Source organism: Tamandua tetradactyla, chromosome 3, assembly GCF_023851605.1.
Source record: "Tamandua tetradactyla isolate mTamTet1 chromosome 3, mTamTet1.pri, whole genome shotgun sequence".
Lineage (NCBI taxonomy): Eukaryota > Metazoa > Chordata > Mammalia > Pilosa > Myrmecophagidae > Tamandua > Tamandua tetradactyla.
In genome coordinates, this window is record NC_135329.1 from 44,905,396 (window position 1) to 44,930,270 (window position 24,875).

Consider the following 24,875-nt stretch of genomic DNA (forward strand, 5'->3'; position numbering starts at 1 on the left):
AGCATACATTATATCATGAGATTTGTTTTTTTCAATAGATTTTTATTAGTTTAAATATTCCAGTTATTTTAAGAAGAGGTATTTTTGTTTTCATTGAAAAATTGCAAATGTTGCAACTGGCTGTAAATCATGTACTTTATTCCTAATAGTATCGATTTTATGTTACTCTTCTCAGTGGAATGTATTTCAAAAATGTTAATGCATGTTATTTACTTAAATAGCCATATTTTGCAAGTATTCTGGAAAGAATCATGTATTTTAGGGATTCTGGGAGTAGCAAAATTACTCAGTGGAGTGAGAGCATTGGCTTCAAATCTCCTTAAAGATTTAAGTCCCTTTAGGGCCATTAATTAGACTTTAATTTGCAGTGGCAAACTTAACCTCTTCTGGCCTTAATATTTTCAGTAGCCAAGTGAAGATAACTTATAGGTTGTGAAATTAATTAAAAGAACGTGAATATACTGTTCTTATAGTATTGGTCACTCAGTAAATTGCAACAATAATAATAATTATTATTATTATTATTATTATGTTAAACGAAAATATTTTTATCTTGTTTCAAATAGCTTATTATATCACTACTTCATTATCAAATATATGCAAAAAAAAACTAATACCTCACATATCCTCCTATATACCATAAATTGCTAAAAGACCGTTATACTTTGATATAGGGAGGTGTTAGTTTTAATGAATCACTGACACTTTTGTGAACATTCAAATATTACATTCAAATATTACATGCAGATGGTAGACGGTATATTAAGGAAAGGATATAACGTTCTCCTAAGCCTGTGTTTGTTTTTTTAAAACAGTGTGTAGTATTTTAGGGAAATAATATCTTTTTTCACCCAAACCTGTTAAAGCAAAACAAAACAAAAGAAAAGCAGAGCACTCCCTTTTTAATTGAGCCAGAGAAAGAGTTTTAAAAGGCTGGACTCAACTAAGGCAGTAGGAGACATGATATATACTATCAACATGTTTTTATTTGAGTAGTACTAATTTCAGTATAGAATTCAGAGGTAATATTTTAGTCCTGGAAGGAAGTTAGGCAGTTTTTTTTGTCTTAGTGATGGAGAAACTGAAACTGAGAATATTTAAATGACTTTTGAGTTTCATCAGATGAAACATTCCTTACCATTAATTCATGCTGTTTTGGAGCAACAGTTCTTCTCAATCCAGACTGTGGGGACAATATACATTAGGATGATCAAACGGCTTTATGAGAATAAAGCCAATGGACTTTTGAATCACAAATCTCTGAAATAGTGTTGAACAACTACAATTTTAATGAGTTCTCCAGGTGATTCTATGGTTCCTAAAATTTGATAACTGCTTCTCAGAGTCTTTACATTTGTGTGAGCCTGGCATCGGAGAATGAATGAGTGTTCTTCAGACTGTTTGCATTTGTAAACCATAATTTATCCTTGTTTCTGTTAAGAAGTAATAGTACCTTGCCTCCATATGAAAATTATTTTATTTACTTTTTTTTTAAGGCCAGTCAGACTCTAGTTTTAGTGAATGACTAAAACTGAGGAGAAGCAGTGTGAGCTTTGTCCTATAGCAGTGAACCCATAAATTCAGTTGATAGGCCTTATCTTTTGAATAATTTTCCTGCAAGTTGAGATTTCATGTAAGTATAAAGAGAATAATTAATTCATATATTCCCTTTTGAGTGCCATCCGTGTGCCACATGCGCGATAGACCTTAGAAACAGGGAACATATGAATGTGGTTTTCACATTCAAAATGTTTACAGTCAAATGGAGGAGTGACTAACCAAATAAAAGGACATATTGTTGTAATTGCTGGTCCTAGATCTTTCTTCACACAATGTTTGTTCCTATATGCTTGTTTTAAATAATTTTAGTGATAAATTGCTGTAAAAATCAGAAACACATAAATGAAATTATAAATAAACAGATTTCACTTTTTAGCCATTGTATATTTTGCCATTTTGTGGCATTTATTATATTTCCTAGGTTCATCTACCACCTGATTTTAGCTCCAATATTGATAGGAAAAACTCTTTTGACACTTGTTAAAAATAGACCCCATTTACCTTAAATGTTTATGCTGAAAATACTGATGAAATGCACAGCACAAAAATTTAAATCATTTCACTTTATACATTCAGGGTTGCATAGGGATGACAATAATCAATCATGTCTAATTAGCTTGTGACATACTGTGTTTACAGTAATTAAACAAGACACTCAGCTTACTTTCCAATCATTAAGATCATGTAGTTTAGGAGCCAGCTGCTTATCACTCTGTCTTTACCATTGTAAGGCTAGTACCATTAACGGGAAGATGCCAGTATTTTACCACAGGATTGCTTCAAACAGAGATTCTAGTTAAAAAGCTGAATCAAAATGTGATTTTAAGAGACCACATTTTAATATCTTTAAAATATTTTTAATACATTGTCATTAATTCAGTTATATAATTGCAATGAGGCACTTTCCTACAAAGTTTTACTGTGGGAAAATGTTTATTATAGCTAACCATAAAGAAATTTATCCATGATTTGAACTTATTCTTCGTACGTTATGAAATACTGAATGCCTTAAAATAATAATGCCATAAAGGCCCATCCCTGTGGCTGTGTTCCTTTATCATAAGCTGAGCACATGCAAATGTACCAAAATACATAAGATGGGGTAATAAAATGCCCCGAACACCTTTCTATACAAGGGGAAACATCGTCTTGCCTTTTAACTTACATTCTAAAAGTCTTCTGACCTGAATGTAAAACTGAACTCAATTTTCTTTGGAACCAGGATTATGAAATTTTAAAAACATGATCCATCACTGAGGAAATAAAAGAGTAAATTGATAACTCAGCTCAAAGATATTTCAGTTAAGCCTTGGTTCCTAGACCTCTTTAACCCATGAATCCCTGGAATCAACTCCTGGCTGCAGATTTCCATTTGCTACTGTGGTGGTTAGATTCCGGTGTCAACTTGGCTAGGTGAAGGTGCCTGGTTCTACTGCTGTGGACTTCAGCCAATGGCATGTGAACCCCATCTGTTGCTGATTACATCTGCAGTCAGCTAGGAGGCATGCCTGCTGTAATGAATGATGTTTGATTTCATTGGCTGGTGTTTAAATGAGAGAGCTCAGCATAGCACAGACCAAGCAGGTCAACATACCTCATCTCAGCATTTGCAGCTCAGCCCAGGCCTTTGGAGATGCAGAAAGGAATCACCCCGGGGAAAGTTGCTCGAACTCAGAGGCCTGGAGAGAAGGCCAGCAGAGATCACCCTGTGCCTTGCCATGTAAGAAAGAACCTCAGTTGAAAGTTAGCTACCTTTCCTCTGAAGAACTATACTTCAACTAAATAAATCCCCCTTTATTGAAAGCCAATTAATCTCTGGTGTGTTGCATTCCAGTAACTAGCAAAGTAGAACAGCTACTTATATCCACCAGCCATTATTTCCTCTTCACAATCATTTTAAATGCCACTATTCACAAACATATCTACTGTAGAACAGATCAAAACTTCATTCCTTTTTACTGCTGAATAATAGGTATATGTATACTACATTTTCTTTATCTGTTCTTTCATTGATGGAAGTTTGGGTTGTTTCCACCTTTTGCCTATGTGAATAATTTGTGTAGAAATATCTGTTTGAATCCCAGCTTTCAATTTTGGGGGATATATATTAAGAAGTGGGATTGCCAGATCATATGGTAATTCTATTTTCAATATTCTGAGAAACTGACAAACTGATTTCCACAATGGCTACCACATTCTACAGTGCCAATGGCAATGTATAAGGGTTCCATGTCTCTACGTCTTCACTAACACATCATTGTTATTATTTTTATTATTTTAATAATAGCAATCCTAGTTGGTGTGAAGTAATATCTCTTACAGTTTTGATTTGCATTTCTCTGGTGACCAATGATGTTTAGCATCTTTTTGTGTACTTATTAGTTTTTGGTTTTTTTTGTGTATCTTTTTTACAGAAACATCTTTTCAGGTACTTTGCCCAATTTTAATTCAATTATCTTTCTGTTGTTAAGTAGTAGCAGTTATTTATATATTCTGGATATTGAACCCTTATTGGACATGTGGTTTGCAGTTCTTTTCTTTTCGTTTTTGAACACATCCTTTGATGTACAAAAGTTTTTAATTTTGGCCATGCCCATTTAATTAATTAATTAATTAATATATTTTTGTTGTTTATACTTTTGCTATTGTATCTAATAAATCACAACTAAATCCAAGGTTATGAAAGTTTTCCCCATGTTTTTTTCTTTTATTCCTCCCTTGAGTTTCCTTCTTGCAGTTTTAGTTCTCATGTTTATGTCCCTGATCCATTCAGAGTTGATTTTGGTACATGATGTGAAGTAGGGTCTAACTGCATTCTTTTGCATACATATATCCAATTTTCCCAGTACCATTTATTGAAGAGACTATTTTTCCCCATCAGGTGTACTTGGCACACTTGTCAAAATTCAACTGGCCATAGATATGCGGGGTTATTTCTGAACTTTTAATTGTATTTCATTAGTCTATGTGTCTATCTTTATGCCAGTACCATACTGTTTTGATTACTGTGGATTTCTAGTAAGTTTTAAACTTGGGAAATGTGAGTCCCCCAACTTTGTTCTTTTTTTTTTTCCAGTATTTATTTGGCTGTTCAGGACCCCTTGCAATTCTATATGAATTTGGCATCACCCTTCCCATTTCTGCAAAAATGGCTGCTGGGATTTTGACAGGCTTTGCATTGAATTTGTAGATAGCTGTGGGTAATATTGACATTTAATAACATTAAATCTTCCTTTCCATGGGCCCTGGGTGTCTTCCCATTTATTTAAGTCTCCTTTATTTCTTTCAGAAAACTTTTGTAGCTTTCATTGTATAGGTCCTTCACCTCCTTGGTTAAATTTATCTCTTGGCATTTTATTCATTTATGAACTATTATGAATAGGATTTTTTTCTTAAATTACCACTTCAGAATATTCTTTGGTGGTGTAGAAACACACAGTTGATTTTTGCATGTTAATCTTTTACCCTGAAAATTTGCTGAATTTGTTTATGATTTATAGTAATTTCTTATAAATTCTCTTCTATATAAAGTATCACTCTATTTGAGACATGATTTTGGTTCAGGCTAAAGTTTCAGTTATGGAGGAACTATAGATAGACTTTGAAGGTAGAGCAAAGAGATTTCTTTATGGATTGGATGCACATTTTCAGAGAAGTAAAGTACTTGAAGGTTTTTACCTAAACAGCTAGACGGTTGGAGCTACCTCTATTGAGATGAGGAAATCTGAATATGAAGCAGGTTTGAGGTGAATTTGGCATGTCTATCTCATATTCAGGCAAAAATGTTGCATAGGTAGATGAGTATGCATATTCGTGAATTGAGAGTGAAATCTTATCTGGAGATATAAATTTGGAAGTCATCAGCATACTGTTAATATTTAAAGACACAAGATTGGATAATGTCACTAGGAATAAATTTAGATATAGCCAAGAAGATCAAGTTCTAAGCCCAACTGAATATTAACATAAATAAATAAGAAGTAGAGGAATCAACAAAGGACTAGCTACTAGAATCGGAGGAAGGACTAAATGAAGAAAGTCTAATGAAGAAGGAAGTCATCAGTGAAGTCCAGTACTATGATAGATGACGTACTATATGAATTGAGTATTGACTGTGTATTCAACAGCATAGGAATTGTTGCTGACCTTGAAAAGAAGTAGTAGAAGCATAGGTCTAACTGTAGTGTGTTTGGAAAAATGGGAAGAAAGAATATGGAGACAGTATATATTATTTTTCATGGAATATCTTATAAGGCTGAGCAAAGAAGTAGAGTAGCAACCGATGAGGAAGTGGGGGCAAGGGAATGTTTTAAGATTGGGTAAAGAATATTTGGTAATGTGATGAGAAGGATCGGGTATTGAGAAAAAAATATGTAAGAAAGTGAGTGTAGGCAGAATTGATGGAATGCTATGGTAAGAAATGCGATCTAGTACACAGTCGAGAGATTGTCTTAGGCAGGAGCTCAACTCTTTAGCCTAACGCATCATGTGGAAAAGAGATTATGTGGTCCCTGGAGAGATGTGGTACTTGAAGAACATCTCGTCTCATTGCTCCAATTTTGTTAATGAAATAGGAAGTTGTCATCAGTTTAGAATGATGTTCACCATGTATATATCATATGGACAGTGCTTCTATATTCTCTAGTGTCATGGTTAGGGACAGGTGTCAACTTGGCCAAGTTATGGTACCTGTTCATCTGATTGGGCAAGCACTGGCCTGTCTGTTGCAATGAGGACATTTCATAGGATTAGGTCATGATCACGTCAGCTACATCCACAGCTGATTCCATTTGTAATCAGCCAAAGGGGAGTGTCTTCTGCAATTAGTGATGCTAAATCCAATCATGGGAAGCCTTTTAAGGAGGACTCAGAGGAGACAGGTTGCATTCCTGCTTTGGCTGGTGAGCCTCTCCTGTGGAGTTCGTCCAGGCCATCCATTGGAGTCATCGGCTTCGCAGCCTGCCCTGTGGATTTTGGACTCTGCGTTCCTACGGTCACGTGAGACACTTTCATAAATTTTATATTTGCAAGTGTTCCCTGTTGGTTCTGTTTCTCTAGAGAACCCTAACTAATACATCTAGTTATGAAAATAGTAATTTAACTATATGTGATGTAATTATATTCCATATTTCTCATTTAGCATATTAAGACATTCTTCCCTCAGTTATTGCTCAATATTACCTTCATAATTCTATGTTCTTGGTACTTTTTTGTTTTTAAGATGAGGTTGAATGATAAAAACTGTGCATTTTTGTCAATAACAGAATAGTAAATGCAATCTGTATTTAGGGGTAGGATCTGTTAGTGAATACACTTACTTTTTAGAGAGATGGGAAAAAACGTAAAGGTACTTTTTTGGGACATTTTTGATTGGTGCCTAAAAAATAATTTCTAAAGCAGTTTTATGAAGATATAATTTACGTGCCATGTAGTTCACCCATTTAAAACATGTAATTTGTGGGTTTTAGTATATCCAGGAGTTATGCAGCCATTGCCACAGTCCACTTTAGAACATTGTTATCAGCTCAAAAATAAACACTGCACCCTTTAGCTGTTACCTCCCCCAACTCTCTCTGCCTCACTAATCTATTTTTTTTCTATAGATTTTTCTATTCTTCACTTTCATATGGATGGAATAAAATAAATATGTGATCTTTTATATCTGGCTTCTTTCGATTACCATAATGTTTTTTCAGTTCATCAGTACTTCATTCCTTTTTAGTCGTAAAAACACTGGTTTACAAGCTTTTTCTGTGGACCTATGTTTCATTTCTCTTGAATGTGTACCTTCGAGTGGAATTGCTGGTTCATATGGTGTCTCTTGCTTAATCTCTTGATGAACTGTCAGGCCATTTTCTAGAGCAGCTGTGCTACTTCATACTCCAGTGGTAGTGTGTGAGGGTTTCCATTTCTCCATAATGCCTCTTTTTATCTGATTTTTCACTAGCTGTTCTAGTGTGTGTGAAGTGATATCTCACCATGGTTTTAATTTATATTCACCTGATGACTAAAGATTTCATGCATGTTTTCATGTGTTTATTGAGCCTTTGTATGTCTTCCTTGGAGAAACATCTGTTTAGATCCTCTATTTATGTTTAATAGAGTTATCTGCCTTTTATTATTAAGCTATTAATGTGTCTTATGATTTATGAATGTTTTCTCCTGTTGTGCAGGTTGTCTATTCACTTTCTGAGTGATGTTTATGTGGCCCAAAAGTTTTTAATTTTGATAAAGAACAATTTATGTGTTTTTGCTGTTGTTTCTAGTGTTTTTGACGTCATATATAATCATCCTTGGCCAAATCCAAAGTCATGAAGATTTACCCCTATATTTTTTTCTACAAGTTTCATAGTTTCAGCTCTCACATTTAAGTCTTTGGTCCATGTGCCAGTTTGAAAATATTATGTGCCCCAGAAAAGCCATATTTTAATCCTTATTCACTCTTTTCAGGGCATCCAATTTCTTTTAATCCTGATTCAATACTGTAGGTTGGAATCATTTGATTAGATTATCTCCATGGAGTGTGGCACATCCAATTGTGGATTTTAACCTTTGGTTAGATGGAGAAGTGACTCTTTCAATTCCAGGTGGTTCTTGATTAGATTACTGGAATCCTTTAAAAGAGGAAACATTTCGGAAAGAGTTAGAAATGACAGGAATGCCAGAAGCCGTAGAGCTGACAAAAATTTCACAGTGGAGTTGACACAAAAGTGGACATGTGGAGAAGAGAGACACAGAGGTTTGGAGATGCTTAGAGGCCAGTAGACATAAGCAAACTAGAACCTGGAGAAAGCCAAGGGAAGCCAGAAGATAAAAGCCAGCCCTGGAGAAGCAAAGCCGCATGGACAGAGCCTGAAAGCAATGGAGCCCAGGAGAAAGGGACTGGCTGATGCCAGCCATGTGACTGCTCAGGTGACAGAGGTGTTCCAGACCAATCGGCCTTCGTTAAGTGAAGGTAACCTCTTGTTTGTGCCTTAATTAGGATACATTCACTTCCATACAACTGTAAACTTTTAACATTAAATTTTCCTTTATGGAAGCCATTACATTTCTGGTATATCACTTTTGGCAGCTTATAAACTAGAACAGTCCGTTTTGAGTTAGTTTTATTATATGATGTGAGGGTCCAGTTTCATTATTTTTCATATGGCTGTTCATTTGTCCCAGCGACATTTGCTGAAAAAACTATAGTCTTTCCCCATTGAATGCTCTTGGCACCTTTGTTGAAATCAGATGACCAATGATTTATGAGTTTATTTTTGGTTTCTCAACTCTTTTCCATTGATCTATCTGCATATCCTTGTGCAGTTGTCTTCATTACTGTTGCATTGTAGAAGTTTTGAAATAAAACAGTGTGAGTCCTCCTGCTTTGACCTTCTTTTTCAAGACTGTTTTGCACATTCTGGATTGCTTACACTTCCTTCTATATGAATTTTAAGATCAGGTTGTTGATTTCTAAAAGAAGCCAGCTTGGATTCTGTTAGGGATTGCATTGAGTCTTGGATCAGTTTGAGGAGTTCTGCCATGTTAACAATATTAGATCTTCTCATTCGTGAATAAGGGTGATTTCCATTTATTTAGGTCTTCTTTATATTATTTCAACAGTCTTGTAGCTTTCAGAGTGTATGTTTTACATTTAAGCTGTCAAGGTTATTCCTAAATATCTTATACTTTTTAATGCTATTTTAAATAGAATTGTTTTCTTAATTTTATTTTTTGGCAAATTGGTGCAACTGTATAGAAATGCTACTCATTTTTATGCACTTTTCATGTATCCTGCAGAATTGCTCAGCTCATCTATCTGTTCTAATTTTTTTAGTAGATTCCTTAGGTTTTGCTGTATGCAAGATCATGTCATCCACAAATAATGGTAATTTTGCATCATCCTTTCAAATCTGGATGCTTTATTTTTTCTTGCCTGCTTGTCCAGGCTAGAACCTCAAGTGCGATGTTAAATAGCACTGTTGTGGGTGGATATCATGTGTTTTTTCTTGATTTTTAGAGCAAAAAATCCAGTCTTTCACCATTAGGAATATTGACTGGTTTTTTCATGGATGCTTTTCATGGATGCTTTTCATCGAGTTGAGAACATTTTTTTCTCTGAATCGTTTTCTGAGTGTTTCTGTCATGAAACTGTTTTGGATTTTGTCAAATGCTCTTTCTGTTTTAATTGAGATGATCTTATAATTTTTGTTTTTGTTCTGTTGTTATGACATATTACATTAATTGATTATTGAATGTTAAACTGACTTTGCATGCCACAATAAATCCCACTCCTCATGGTGTATAATTTTGTTCATGTGTTGCTGCATTTGATTTTTTAGCATATATTTTTTAGAATATTTGCATCCATATTCATAAGAGATACTGATTTTTAGTTTGATGCTTTTAGCTGTTTTGGTATCATGGTAGTATTGGCCTCAGACAGTGAATTTGGAAGTGTTCCACTCTCTGGAGAAGAGTTTGTGAAGAATTAATAATAATTCTTCTTTAAATACTTGGGAGAATTAAGTAATACGGCAGTCTGACCTTGGGCTTATCTTTGCAGGAAGTGTTTTTTATACTAAGTAAGTCTCTTCATTTGCTTAGTTTTATTCAGATAATCTATTTTTTCTTTACTCAATTTGTGCAGTTTGCATTTTTCTCGGAATTTTTCCATTTTATCCAAATTATCTAATTTGGCAGCATAATATGAATTATTCATAGTAGTTTCTTATAACACTTTTTATTTCAGTAAGGTTCATAGTAATGGCCCTTCTTTCATTTCTGACTCTAATAATTTGAGTCTTCTCTTGTGTATTCTTGGTCAGGCAAGCCATTGTTTTGTCAATTTTTGTTCATTTCAGGGAATAAGTTTTTGGTTTCAATGATATTTCTCCATTGCCTTTCTAGTCTCTATTTCATTAACTTCTGCTCTTTTCTTTATTATTTCCTTCCTTCTTGCTTTAGATCCAATTTTCTCTTTTTTTTCCAGTGCCTCAAAGTGAAAAGTTAAGTTAGTGATTTGAGATTATTTTTTCTTTCTGTAAATAGGCTGTATAGTTGTAAGTTTCCCTCTAAGCAGTGCTTTGAGTTCAATAAGTTTTGATATGTTGTGTCCTACATTTTCATTCATCTTGAAGTATTTACTGATTTCCTTCTTTATTCCTTTTTTAGACTCATGGTTATTTAGGAGTGCATGTTTAATTTCCACAAATTTTGTGAATTTCCCCATTTTGTTTTTCCTAATACTAATCTCTAGATCATTATGTTTTGGTCAGAGAGCATACTTTGTATTGTTTTTATCCATTTAAATGTATTAAAGTTTGTTTTTCATCCTATCATGAGTTGTCTCCTAGAGAACATTTCATGTGCACTTGAGAAGAATGTTTGTTTTATTGTTTTTAGATGGAGTTTCCTACAGATATCTTAGATGTAGTTGGTTTGTAGTGTTGGTCAAGTCTCTGTTTCTTTGCTGATCTTCTAACTAGTTATTCATTTATTAGTGAAAGTGAAGTGTTGACGTTTCCAGTCTTTATTATGGAATTGTTTGTTTCTTCCTTCAATTCTGTCAACTTCTGTTTCATGTATTTTGGGCCTTTTTAAATTAGGCACAGATATTTTTATAATTGTTATATCTTCCTACTGGATTGACCCTTTTATTATTGTAAAATGCCCCCCATTATCTCTAGTTACATTTTTTTGCTTGTTTTAATATTATTAGTGCTCCAGCTTTCTTGTCTTTACTCTTTTCATGATTAATCTTTGCCATCCTTTCATTTTCAACCTATTTGTAGCCTTGAATCTAAAATGATACTCTGGTAGACAGCATATGTACTTGAATTATATTTTTGTTATCCATTCTAATGATCTCTGTCTTTTGATTGGATTGTTTAATCCATTCACACTTAATATTATTGATGTATATTATTTTATATCTACAATTTTTCTTTTGTTTTCTCTGTGACTCACCTTTTTTTTTTTTTTTTTAAAGGAAAGACAGAGAGAAGGAAGGAAGGATAGAAGGAAGGAAGGAAGGAAGAAAGGGAAACATTTTTAAACATTTTCTTGTATTCTGTTTCTCCGTTTTTTTTGTTACATGGGCTGGGGCCGGGAATCGAACCGAGGTCCTCCGGCATAGCAGGCAAGCACTTTGCCCGCTGAGCCACCGCGGCCCGCCCGACTCACCTTTTTTGATCATCCTTTTTTTTTTTTGTTACTTCTTTACTGAATTTTTTGGAATTAAGTGAGTATTTTCTAATGTGATATGTTAATTTCTTTAATGTATTTTCACTATATTTTTGAAGATTTTTCTTTTTAGTGGTTGCTCTACATTTACCATGTACATCTTAACTTATCAGAATCAAATTCAGATTAATTCCAGTGATGCAATGAATCAGAACATCTATATAGCTCTCTCCCAACCACCTTTTGGGATTATTTTTATTATATATATAATAGATTATTGTTAATGCTATTATTGCTAATGTTATTGTTGACACCCCACAAAGACATGGTGAAATCCTAAGCCCCATTCTCTCTGTCTGTGAACTCATTTGTAAATGGTATCTTCAAGGATCCAATATGAGGCCAAACTGAATAAGAATAGGCTTTAATCCAATAAGACCAGAGAGCCCTTGTAAGCAATGGAAATTTGCTCATGTAACTACCCAGAGCTGACTTCTCGGGAGAAGGAAGGAGGCCAGGAGGTAGTGGGATAACATAGTTAACATGCTCATAGAATGAACTATTTTTCAAAAATGAAGGTGAAATAATGGCATTCCCAGATAAACAAAAACAGAGAAGTCATTGCTGGAAGTGCTGCCTTACAAGAAAGACTGAAGAAAGTTATTTAAGCTGAAAGCAAGTGACCACAGATTAAAATTTTAAAGAAACAAAGGGCACCCGAGAAGTAAGCTGTTAATCTTATTGAGGTGCTTTTTGTTTAAATAACATATCCTTTTTCTGTGGCTGTTTTCAAAATTTCTTCTTGTCTTTCAAAGTCAACATTTTTGTTATGAGGTATTTGTTTTTGGATATCTTTGAGTTTCTCCTACTTGGAATCCATAGAGCTTCCTGGATTTGTAGGTTAGTGTTTTTCAATAAACTTGAGGGGTTTTAACCATTATTTCTTCAAATATGTTTTATTCTCCTTTCTCTCTCCTAATCTTCCTGTATTCCTATTACACATATAATAGTGTTCTTAATGGTGCTCCACTTTTCCCTGAGGCTCTGCTTATTTTTCTTCATATTTTTCTTTTCTGTTTGTATAAACTCTTTCACTCAATCTTCAAGTTCTCTAATTCTTTCTTCTACCAGTTCAGATCTACTATCAAGCCCCTCTATTAAATTTTAAAATTTCAGTTACTGTAATTTTCATTTCTAGAATTTTTCTATTTGGTTCTTTTTTATCATTTCTGTCAATCGATATACACTACTTGATGCAATGTTTTCATCATATATTCCTTTAGTTCTTTAATTATAGTTTCCTTTAGATCTTTGAGCATTTTTATGACTGATATGAAGTCATTTCCTGTTAAATCCAATATCTGTTGCTCTCACAGGCAATTTATATTGCCTACTTTTGGGATAAGGATTTTCCTATTTGTTTTTTCTTGCCTGAAAATGTTTTGGTGGAAACTGAACATTTAAAAAAATAAATTGTGGCAACTCTGGACACTGCCTTTCCCTCATTCTGGAGCTGGTTATTATTATATACTTTTAAATTTGATTATTGACTGGCTGGATTTTTTAAATTAAACTCCATTTCTCTCCCTAATCCCACAGTGCTAAACCTCTAATTTTGTTCCTCAGGCAGGCACAGGTTTGGTTATGCTCATAGTCATCCTGGATGACAGTAGGGCTCTCTTTCTTTCTTTCCTTGACCTTACCTCTTGTTAAGCTCCACTAATTGCTTGATGATTACTGTCTCCTTATCAACACTTCCTAGAGCAGAAATTGCTCCACAAACAGTTCTAATCAAATATTGACTTTTTCGAAGGAAAAGTTCCTGAGGTTGGCCTATTGTCTGGTCTGTGTCTTCACTGATTATGTGAATGTTTTCCCAATTGCCTCCACCAGAAAGCCTGCTATTTTTGAGTGCACTTAGGCTTGAACTTTTCCAAACTCTGTTGCAAATAAAGCCAGTCCCTTTTTGGGTAAAATTAGGCACTATGTTTTTGGGGACTCAGAGTGTCTCTAAGCAGAGTTTTGGGACTATGGAAAGAATAACAGCAAGCTTCTTTCTAATTGACATCCACTAGTCTAGGAGCTGAGCACTTAGTAAGGGAGAGGAGAAGCCTGAAGTCATCCAGGCTTATCTTTTTTGGTATGAACAAGCACCTCATGAGGTGGGTAAGGACAGTGTGGGCTATGGTATTCCCAGTATATATACCCAAGATAGAGTGTCCTTCATGTGAATTTGGGCTTGGAGGAAGAAGGGAGACCTGACCTCTTGACGGCATTCCCAGGACTTAACCTTAACAACATGGGGCTGGGAGAAGCATGAGAAATGCTAAAATCCTGCTCCCCTTGGGAAGAAAGCTCTCTGACTCAGTGCTGGGCAAAGAGGGAGTCCTCTATTTTTTACTACAAAAGTCTGGAGTGAAGTGATCTACCTTTGTAAGCTGGGAGGCTGGAAGGAAGACATGCCATGGTCTTGGTACAAATAACAAAGACACTTGACTTTGTTCCTTAATTTTCATATATTTTAAAATATTTTTTCATTGTAAAAGATAAGTATTAAGAAAAGAATTAAAAAGCAATAATTTTCAAAGTACTCTTCAAAAAGTGGCTAAAAAACAGATTTCAAAGTTGTAATGGGTTTCCATTCCACTATTTCAGATTATTCCTTCTAACTGCTCTAAAACACTGGAGGCTAGAACTATCAATTTAGTGATTCTTCAGTCATACTCATTTGTTGAATACTGTTTTCTTTATTATCACTCCTCTTTCTCTTTTGATCCTTCTCCTAATATAGGGATCTTTAGGCAATGCCCATTCTGACTTTTTCATGTAGCTAAGGCATGCCAACTCTAAAGGATAGGAGAAAGTAATTAGTTGATAATCTTGAAGAGGCTGGTCCCTATTGGTTTCAAGATTTATCTGGCCTAGGAACCTTCTGGAAATTATAGGTTCTAGGAAAGTAATTTTAGTGTATGAAAGTTTTATAGAGTCTTAGCTCAAGCCCTACATGTTTTTAAGTATTAACAGGAGTGATGTTGGTTGACATCATGTAAACCATGGTAATTAACACTATCAAACTGAGGCTTGCATAAGAGCAGCCTCCAGAATAGCCTCTCGATTCTATTTGATCCCTTTCAGCCTCCGATGCCTTATTTTATTGCTCTTCTTTTCCCCCTTTTGGTCAGGAAGGTGCTATTGATCCCATGGTGTCAAGGCAAGACACATCCCCAGGGGTCACACCCTTTGTTTTCAGGGAGACTTTCACCCCTGAATGTCATGTCCCTTGTAGAGGGGAAGTTAATGATTGCCACATCTGAGCAACAAAAGAGACTTCCTGGAAGCAACTCTTAGGCCTCATAATAGGTTGTCTTAGCTTCTCCACTACAGAAATAAGTTTCCTAAGGGCAAGCATCAAACTCAAGGGCTTCACCTGCTTTCTTGGGAACCCCCAGTTCCCAAGTGTTTGACAGGGTACCCGGGGTTTCCCAGATGGGATAGTTTAATAGTTCTATATTTTTCTTCCTCGAACCTTCAAGGAACTTTATACCCTTTAATTATCAACCCACCATACTCTGAGATGTATCCAGGTATTACATTAAGTTCTACAGAATTACAAGTCTTCCTTGCTTTTCTGAACTCCAAGACGTTTATTACTTGTTTAAATGAGCTAGCCAGACAAATTGATTTAGACTATATATCACAGAAAATTCAGATTCTAGATATAATAAGCATGCCTGCCTTTGCTCTCATGTAATAGGTGAAGGTCTAGAGTATATACACTGTCATCTCTTACCCTGAATTCTGATTTACCTTAGTCCCATCTAGGCTGGTTTCGTTTTTATCTCTAACTGAGGTCTGTTCTCTTTCTTTGGTTAACTTAACTCTTACTGTTTATAGTTATGCTAACTTCAGGGCTGCTGCACTCCACTTCTGGGTCTGAGGTGTCACAGAGTTACTCAAAATTCCATGGAAATACCAGTTAATACACATATAGCTCAGTGTCTCAGAATCTATGGCTGCTATAAGGGCTTGCAATTTAGGCTCCGATTTTCTTATATGTATTCTCTGAAAGAAACCTTAGCAGTTTTTCTTTTGTTACTTGGCTTATTTTGCACAACACACCACTGTCCCCAGTGTTTATTCAGTTTGTGGTGTGCCTCTTGAAGTCCTTCCTTTTTGTAGCTGCACTGTATTCCATTATATAAATGTATCACAGTTTGCTATTCTGCTTCTTAGCGTTTGGTTCCTTTTATCTCTTGGGCATCATGGATGATGTTCAAAATAAACAAACCATGTCTTACAGTTTCCTTACTTGGTTGTGCAACCAGCAGCATTCTCAATTTTAGACAATTTCGTTGGGCGATAGAGTAAAAGAACCATGAGACAGAACCTCACTGCATATTAAATCAAAACTACCCCTTATCACTTATCCCTACTCGCCTGTTATTTTTCTCTGGTAGTGCTGTGGTACTGTTCATATCTTCCTGTTAACTGTTGGTCATAGCATGCAATTTTAGTTTTCCCCCATACTCCTCTACTATTTACTCTTTTTCCAGTATCAAACCATTAAAATAATTAATGCAAGAACTTATTTATAATTATAGATTAATCAGTGGGGTATATGCCACTATACAGCTCCTTTCAATCATATGTACCTTCTATATGGCAATGTTACTTATAAATCCACTAATTAGTTAAATCACTTCTAGCCATTCCCTTGCATTTAAGTTCAACCTCATTGGGTAGCCTTCTCCCCATCTCTAGCTGCTGTGTACCTCTAGGCCTGCTATATTCTACAGTGTAACCTCTGAAATTACCTTTACCTGAGTCGTAATAATGAAATCATACAGTAACTGCACTTTTGTGTCTGACTTATTTCATTTGACATTGTGTCCTCAAGGTTAACCGACATTGTCATATGCTTCGAGATTCGTCTTACTGCTGCATAATGTTCCATTGCATGTATATACCATATTTTGTTAATCCACTCATCTGTTGATGGGCACTTGGGTTGTTTCCATCTTTTGACAACTGAATAGTGCTACTATGAACATTGGTATACAAATGTCTGTTTGTGTCACTGCTTTCAGCACTTCTGGGTGTATACCAAAGTATTGGTATTGCTGGGTCATAGGACAACTCAGTATTTAGTTTTTTGGGGAAATTGCCAAACAGTTTTCCACAGTGGTTGCACCATTATACATTCCTATCAACAGTGAATAAGTGTTCCAATTTCTCCACATCCTCTCCAACATTTGTAATTTTCTGTTCGTTTAATAGCAGCCATTCTTATAGGTGTGGGATGATATCACATTTTAATCTTGATTCGCATTTCCCTTATAGCTAATGAAAATGAGCATCTCTTCAAATTCTTTTTAGCCTTTAGTATTTGCTCTTCAGAAAAGTGTTCATATCTTCTGCCTGGTTTATAACTGGATTGTTTATTCTTTTTTGTTCCACTATATAATTTCTTTATATATATATAGGATATCAAGACTTATTCCTGTAGTGGTTTCAAAATATTTTCCCCCATTCAGTTGACTGCCTCTTTACCTTTTTGACAAAGTCCTTTGAAGCACAGTTTTTGATCTATTTTTTCTTTTGCTGCTTGTGCTTTAGGTGTAAAGTTTAGAAGCTACCTCCTATTACTAGATGTTAAGGATGTTTTCCTTCATTTCCTTCAAGAAGTTTTATAGTACTGGCTCTTACATTTAAGTCTTTAATCCATTTTGAATTACTTTTTGTATAGGGTGTAAGGTAGGGGTCCTCTTTCATTCTTTTAGCTGTTAACATCTAATTCTCCCATGCTCATTCATTGAAAAGACTATTCTGTACTGTTCTGTGGATTTGGGGGCCTTATCAAAGATCAGATGTCCATAGATTTGGTGGTGTATCTCTGCACTCTCAATTCGAGTCCGTTGGTCAACACTTTTATCTTTGTGCCAGTATGATGCTGTTTTGACCAAAACTGGATAAAGATGCTACAAGATAGAGAAACTACAGACACATCTCCCTAACGAACATTAGTGCAAAAATTCTCAAGAAAGTACTAGCAAATTGAATCCAGTGACACAGTCAAAGACTTATGCATCACAACCAAGTGGAATTTATGCTAGGATTGGAAGGGTGGTTCAACACAAGAAAATCAATCTACATAATACAGCACATTAACAAATTGAAAGGGAAAAATCATGTGATCATATCAATTGATGCTGAAAAATCATTCAACAAAATTCAGCACCCTTTCTCATTAAAAAAAAACAAAACACTTCAAAATGTAGGAGTCAAAGGAAACTTTCTCAATATCGTAGAAGGCATATATGAAAAATACATGGCCAGTATCATACTTAATGATGAGGGACTGAAAGCATTCCCTCTAAGTTCAGGAATGAGACAAGAATGCCCATTGCAATTACTGTTATTCAACATTGTACTACATGTCCTAGCTGGAGTGATTAGACAGGAGAAAGAAATAAAGGTATCCAAATAGGAAAGGAAGAAATAAAACTTTCATTATTTGCAGATGACATGCTATTATATTTGGAAAAACCTGAGAAGTCTGTGCCAACACTATTTGAGCTGATGAAGAAATTTGGCAAAGTGGCAAGAATCGAGATTAATGTGCAGAAATAACTAATGTTTCTATACACAAGTAATGACTTACCTGAGGAGACAGTTATGGAAAAAATTCCATTCAAAATAATGACCAAAATTATCAGGTATCTACTTGTCACCTGTTTGTCAAAGCCACAGGTTTGAGCCACAGAAAATTTTAATCTTAAGGAGTTCTCATTTATCTGTTATATATTTCACTGCCTGTGGTTTATGTGTAAAGTTTAAGAAGCCTAACCAGGGATGTCAATGACTTCTACATAGAAAAGTACAAACCACTGCTAAAAGAAACAAAAAGTGACCTAAATAGATGGAAAGAAAGTCCATGCTCCTGGATAGGAAGGTTGAATGTCATTAAGATGTCAATTCTGCAGATGCAATGCAATACCAATCAAAATTCTAACATCTCGCTTTAAAGACATGGAAAAACTAGTTTTCAAATTTATGTGGAAGGAAAAGAGACCCAGAATACCTAAAGATATCCTAAAGAGGAAGAACAAAATTGGAGGACTACCGCTTCCTGACTATAAAGCCGCAGAGGTCATGTACTTACTTTAATAGATGTTTCTTCATTTGCTGTTCTCTCTTTGGACCATTTCCAGAGGCTTTAAATGGCTCTTATTCTATAATTTTTTTACCAGTTTCATTTAAGTCATCAATTTGGTATCTGTGAAATATTAAATTACTTTTCTTCAACTCCATTATGGCTTGTGAAACTTACTTTGACTGGATAGTGTTAGAAAAATCCCCACCTGATTGACTCTCATTATTGCTATGTGGGTTCAAAAGGAGAACTATCCACATATGATCCAACAGTCAGTGCGTTACTGATGTTTAGTCATGATGATGCTATGAAGGCTAGTGGAAAGATGGGAGAAAGGATTTGGGAATCTGGGTTTGCGATCAGGCTCCCCTGTGGACCAGCAGTAGAGCTTTAAGTCTCTAAGCCTCTATGTCCCTAGTCTACCAAATACAGTGTGAATATCTGCCTCCTTTAGGATCAGGAGTCCCTGATAACAGAACACATGTCAAAGTAGCACATGATATACTTTAAATCACTATGATCATGTTAGCTTTGATGACACGTTTTTTGCCCTGACATTCTTTATACTGTAAGTGTTTTACATTAGGACTGAATGTAGTAACTTAGATCTGTTAAAAGAAACATAGTTCTGGGGAACTTAAAGGAAAGGAGCAAAATTGTTAAGTGGGCAATCTCAATACAGACAGAATAAACAGTGATCTTTATACTGTTGGGGGAATTCATCTAAAATTTGAGAGATTTTATAAAAGTAATGTCAAGTAATGGTCATTTCAGTTCTTCAGAAATAGATAAGCCATGTCATAATTAATTTCATTTAGTCTGTGAACATCCCTAAAAAAGTTAAGGCTTATTCTACATCAGATGCCAAGGCTTATTATTTATTTGATGCTCCAGTCTAAAACTTAAAGCAGCTTAGGTGAAATTATCACAAATACAGATACAGCAGAACATTTTAAAAGTAACTATTATAATAGGTACTGCATTAAAAAAAAACTCTGCATTAGGCTATAATATCCTAAGAGAAGTAAAGGTTTTTAAGAATGTATTTGTTTACACTTATATGACACTTGGAAGTTTTTGAATCAGTGCATGTATGTGACTTTATTCAATGTATCGTCTTATTACCATGCTGGGCAAGAATCAGATAATGACATTTTAAATAAAAAGATATAAAATAATCGTGCAATCATGTATTAATATGCAGATTGGACTGAAGAGATTCAATTTTCTCATTATATGAGTTCTGAAACTGATACTCAAGGAAGTCATAACTTACCAAAGGTTATTTAACTAAGAATATAGATTAGATGAGACTTTTAATATAACTAAATAGATTTAATTTATATGTGTATGTTTTAAAATCATTACGTGTTCATTGAAGACCCACCATTACCTAAGCACTTCTAGTTTCTTGGAATAGAATATGATCATAAGTTGAGAGTTCCTAAATTATTTATAGCTATTTTAATGAACCAAACTGTGGTATAACTCACTAGTGATTCTCAATGGAAGCTCTAGCTTTCATGGGGATTTCATTTTATGCCTTTAAACTTAAAACTCTTCTCTTTGTGAGGAGAAAATTATCCATTTTTCCAATGAAAAGCTTTTTTTTTTTTGAGTTCCTACTGGTATAAGATGAACACATTGGCAAATTGGCTTTCTACTTTTACTTAATCCTCAGGGGCAAGAGGTTGTTTCAAAAATTTGTTTATAGGGATGCTGGCTGATTGTTAGTTGTTTTTCTTCTCATTTGAATTGTTTTGGTTTAATTCTTTCTAAAATTAAGAATGTGGATTTTTCCTCTATAAATTACGATTGCTAATGGACTACCTACTGGTGCTTGATTCATTCAGTTTGTGTGCTATGTGGCTGGACTGAAAACATTTATTTTTCTTGTAACAAAAATGGTTTAAATTTACTGATGTGTAAATATGCCGAAAAAGATAACCTACCAAAAAAATCACCCAATTACCTTGAACTACTTCTTTTTTTATGATAAGTTCTCTGTTAGGAACTTTCACAAATACCATCTAATTTACTCATTTTATCATCCAGGTGAAATCATATTTATTTAATTGACAGATTAGAAAATTATGGTTCAGAAAAGTAAGATAGATTACCCAAATGTGGATAGCCATCAGGCCTCAGAAGTGGAATTCATCTTGATGTTGTTTGATACTTTCTTTTATCACTCACACTATTTATTTTTCTACATATTGTAAAAGTAATTGGTTAAATGTAATTGATCGATGTACAGACATTAAAAATTAATTGCACAATAAAGATACAGAATGCCTACAAAGCTTTTCAGGGAATATTTGATATAATCTTTAATAACAGCAGATTTAGTTAACCAGAATAAAGATTCAGTATTAAAACTTCAGAATTTTTGCATCAAAGTACTACTTATAGCTGCCTTAAATGTATATTGCTAAAAAAGGTCTAAATTTAGATCTACCTTTCTTCCTCTTCCTCATTTTTTAAAGTTTAGCAAGTTATGTAGATAGAATTTCTCCATCCTCTTTATGCTTTCATAACTCTTTTTAAAAAGTTTCTCACTTTAATTAATTTACTTCAGCAATTCAGTGAATGAAATATATTTATTTCTGAATAAACAAGGGAAAGTGAATTATAACTGCTTGTATACATTTTATCTCACTGTCTGAATAATGGAATGTAAATAAATATTTGGTGAATATAAGGGTATATGGTACTTTTTATCAAATAGGTTCTGTTTTAGAATTGACTTCAACTTTTTTTTGAAATTTAGAAAGCTTCAGTGCACTAGTCTTCTAACAAGTGCTTTAATGTATGATAAAGGAGTTCTCAGGTGCATAGATAAATTTAAAAGATCTAAAAAAATCGCTTCTCGGCCTTTTGGCTAAGATCAAGTGTAGTATCTATTCTTATCAGTTTAATATGTGATACGTCCTCTATCCAAGGACAAAGTATTAAGGTGATTTTTGGAGCAGGGAGATGGAATAGGGGCTTGCCCCGTCCACTCCGTGCATCGACCTGGTATTGCAGTATTTCCAGGAACGGTGCATCCCTTTTGGGGGAAACCATTTAAAAAAAAAAAAAAAAAAAAAAAAGATCGAAAATATCTAAATTTATTATTTATGATCTTTTAAAATTAGTAAGAGATTGTGATATGTCACTTTAGATCATTTGAAGAAATCAACTTTAGCAGTAAATATCAGGACTTAATGAAAATGAAATAACTTAAATCCGTAAGTGATGCATTCAGTTTTATATAGATGACTACATAAAAATGTGAAAAATGGTGAAATCCTGTTTTCTAATTTTAAAATCCCATTTTCTAAATTTTCTCCGTATATTTTTATATATATGCTTATATTTATACACTCACATTTTTAAGATTGTGATAACTCCTGTTTTTCAAAGTAATTATATTTTTAGACACCATCTTTCTTTGTCAGTTAACATAGAACTCAATATTTTTAGGAACTGCTCAGGAGCACAACACATTTTAATGAACTTTAATGGTGAATAGGACAAAATGAACAACCTTGAACATAACTCATAGTACATTTGTCTGATCACATACTTAGGATGAATTTCTGAAAGTTGAAATGTCACATTATTAAGTGTCGACATCTATTTCTATACTGTTTTCCAGAAAATTTGCATTAATATCCACTTCTATCAACACTATGAGAGCACCTAACTCTACATGTCCTCATCAATTCTAGATATTGTTAACCTTTTTAAAATATCTGTCTAATAGTTAAAACTCATGTACCATTGTTGTCCTAACTGTGAGTCTTTTGGCTACTAGTTACGTTTATTGTTCATTTGTTATTCCTTCTTTGTGGAATTATTTCTATGTCCTTTGCTCATTTTTAATAGGTTGCTAATTTTTCTTTATTTATATTAGCCTAGTGTCTGCTATATGCACATATTTTTGTGATAAAAATATCATGTATTTATATAGTGAATTCCATGACTCTTTCTCTCAATACTTTCTTTTAAGTTGACAACCCATTGTGTTCATGATCACACACAAAGAACATACACATATTAATATTTGTTTCACTAATTTTAATTTTGCTTCTCTACATTCCTACAATCTTTGATCTCTCTGGAATTTATTTTTGAAATAAGATGTACATATTAGAACAAAATTTATAGTCTTTGAAATCTTAGGAAATAGTTTAAAGGTCTTCTTTTGAACTGTCTGTTTATTCTCTGATAATAAAAGTAAATCCTCTTATTTGAGACTCTTTCTGGACTCTGTTGTGGTTCATTGATCTGTCCATCCTTCAGTACTCCAGAAATGTGTAATGGGATTTAATAATTTTTGGAGCAGATCTCCCCTTGCTACCCAAGTTCATGCCCACAATATAACTTTGAAACTATAATGCTAAATTTCTGTCTTCTCAGTGTATAGAAAAAACAATATCCTTTGTTTCATTCATTAGAAAATATTTATTCTGCATCTCTTACTTGCCAGGTTCTGCTCTAGGAACTTGGAATATAGTATTGAGCAAAATAAATAAATACCCTTCTGTCAAGGAACTTGCATTGTGTTTGCATGAGAAAGATGAATGTTGACAGGCTCTTGGGAAAAAAAATAAAACAGAGAAACAGGGCTCAGGAGAGCTGAGCATAGGGGTGGAGTTGTCATTTTAAATTGGCTCATTAGGGAAGGCCTTGCTGCAGTGGTGATATTTTAGCAAAGGCCTAAAGAAGATGATGTTCATTTAGAATTCTAAGGAAAGGGAAAGAAAAGAGCAAATGGAAATATCATGAGTTAGGCTTGAAATGTTGAAGGCACAAGAAGCACACCAATATGGCTAAGCAGAGAAAACCAGGGGGAAACAATTAGAAGGTGAACTCAGAGTTAGAGAGTTAGTGGAGGGCTAGGATCATTTGGGCTTTGTAGGGTATTATAAAAGTTTTGTCTTTGTCTTTGGAGAGCTGAAAAATTCTTAGCAGCTTGTGTTTGGAGCTGTGGTTTAACAGGGTCATGCTGGCTGCTACATTAGGAAAAAACTGAATTTGGACAGTGGTGGGAACATGGAGGTCAGTTATGGGGCTAATAAAAGGAATAAATGTGGCTTGGGACTGGAGTAGCAATTATAGAGGCAGTATGGAATATTTGGGTTCTGCACATATATTAAAGGTAGAGCCATCCGAATGTGGATTGTGAAAGAGGTAGATTAAGGATGAAATCTGTATTTCTTGGATTGAGTTACCAGACTAATGTCCTTGCCTTTTAGTAAATTGGGGAAGACCATGGGATAAGCAGGTTTTTGTTTCTTTTTTATCTTGTTTTTAATTTTGTTTTTGTTTCTGAGTGGGAAAGATCAAAAGTTTAGCATTAAGGAAGTTAACTACTGTATTTCCAAGTAATGTCTCAAGAAGACTTATTCAGTTATGCCATTTAATTGCTCACAGGCTGAGGAGTCAAGTAGGAATAAGGTTGAAGCCGATCTCCCTACTTCCTCTCTTTATTACCATTTTTATTCTATTATTCATACCCCTGAATTTCAGTCTCTGAACTTTCTCTGTAGTGTTACTATGAGAATTGGAGGAAGTGTCTCTAATGGATCTGTCCAATGTTTGACACACAGCAAACCTTTAGTAAATGATATATTTATATTACTGCAAAATAATTACCTCTTACACACTGTTAATTTGAAGTAAGCTAGTTTTTTAATAGAAGGAAGTGATTAGAATAAAATCACAATTTTGAATTGTGTTTAATTATCTACAATGGCTTTCATTTCTAATTAATCTTTTAACACACTTGTGTAGAAATTTGGGTGGCTCAGATAGCATCATCTGTCACAGATGGCACAATGAAGGGACGGATGATTGATTTTAGATCATTATTGAATTGCATTCCATTAGCTAACATATTAAATGTTTACTATGTTAAAATATGTTTTAATTCATTGAAACTCTAACCTTCCTTTTCCTTGTCTTTGTCCCTCCCTGATAATTCCTATTCTGCCTTTAAAACTGAATT

The 24,875-nt window shown here is 34.3% G+C and overlaps 1 protein-coding gene and 1 non-coding gene across 16 annotated transcripts in view; both read left to right on the forward strand.

Moving 5' to 3' along the window:
• SNTG2 (syntrophin gamma 2) overlaps positions 1-24,875 on the forward strand; it is a 484,887-nt gene that overhangs the window by 139,132 nt on the left and 320,880 nt on the right. The window lies entirely within an intron of this gene.
• LOC143678611 (U2 spliceosomal RNA) lies at positions 21,742-21,932 on the forward strand. Its single transcript, XR_013173390.1, has one exon. It is a non-coding gene; the product is annotated as a U2 spliceosomal RNA (small nuclear RNA).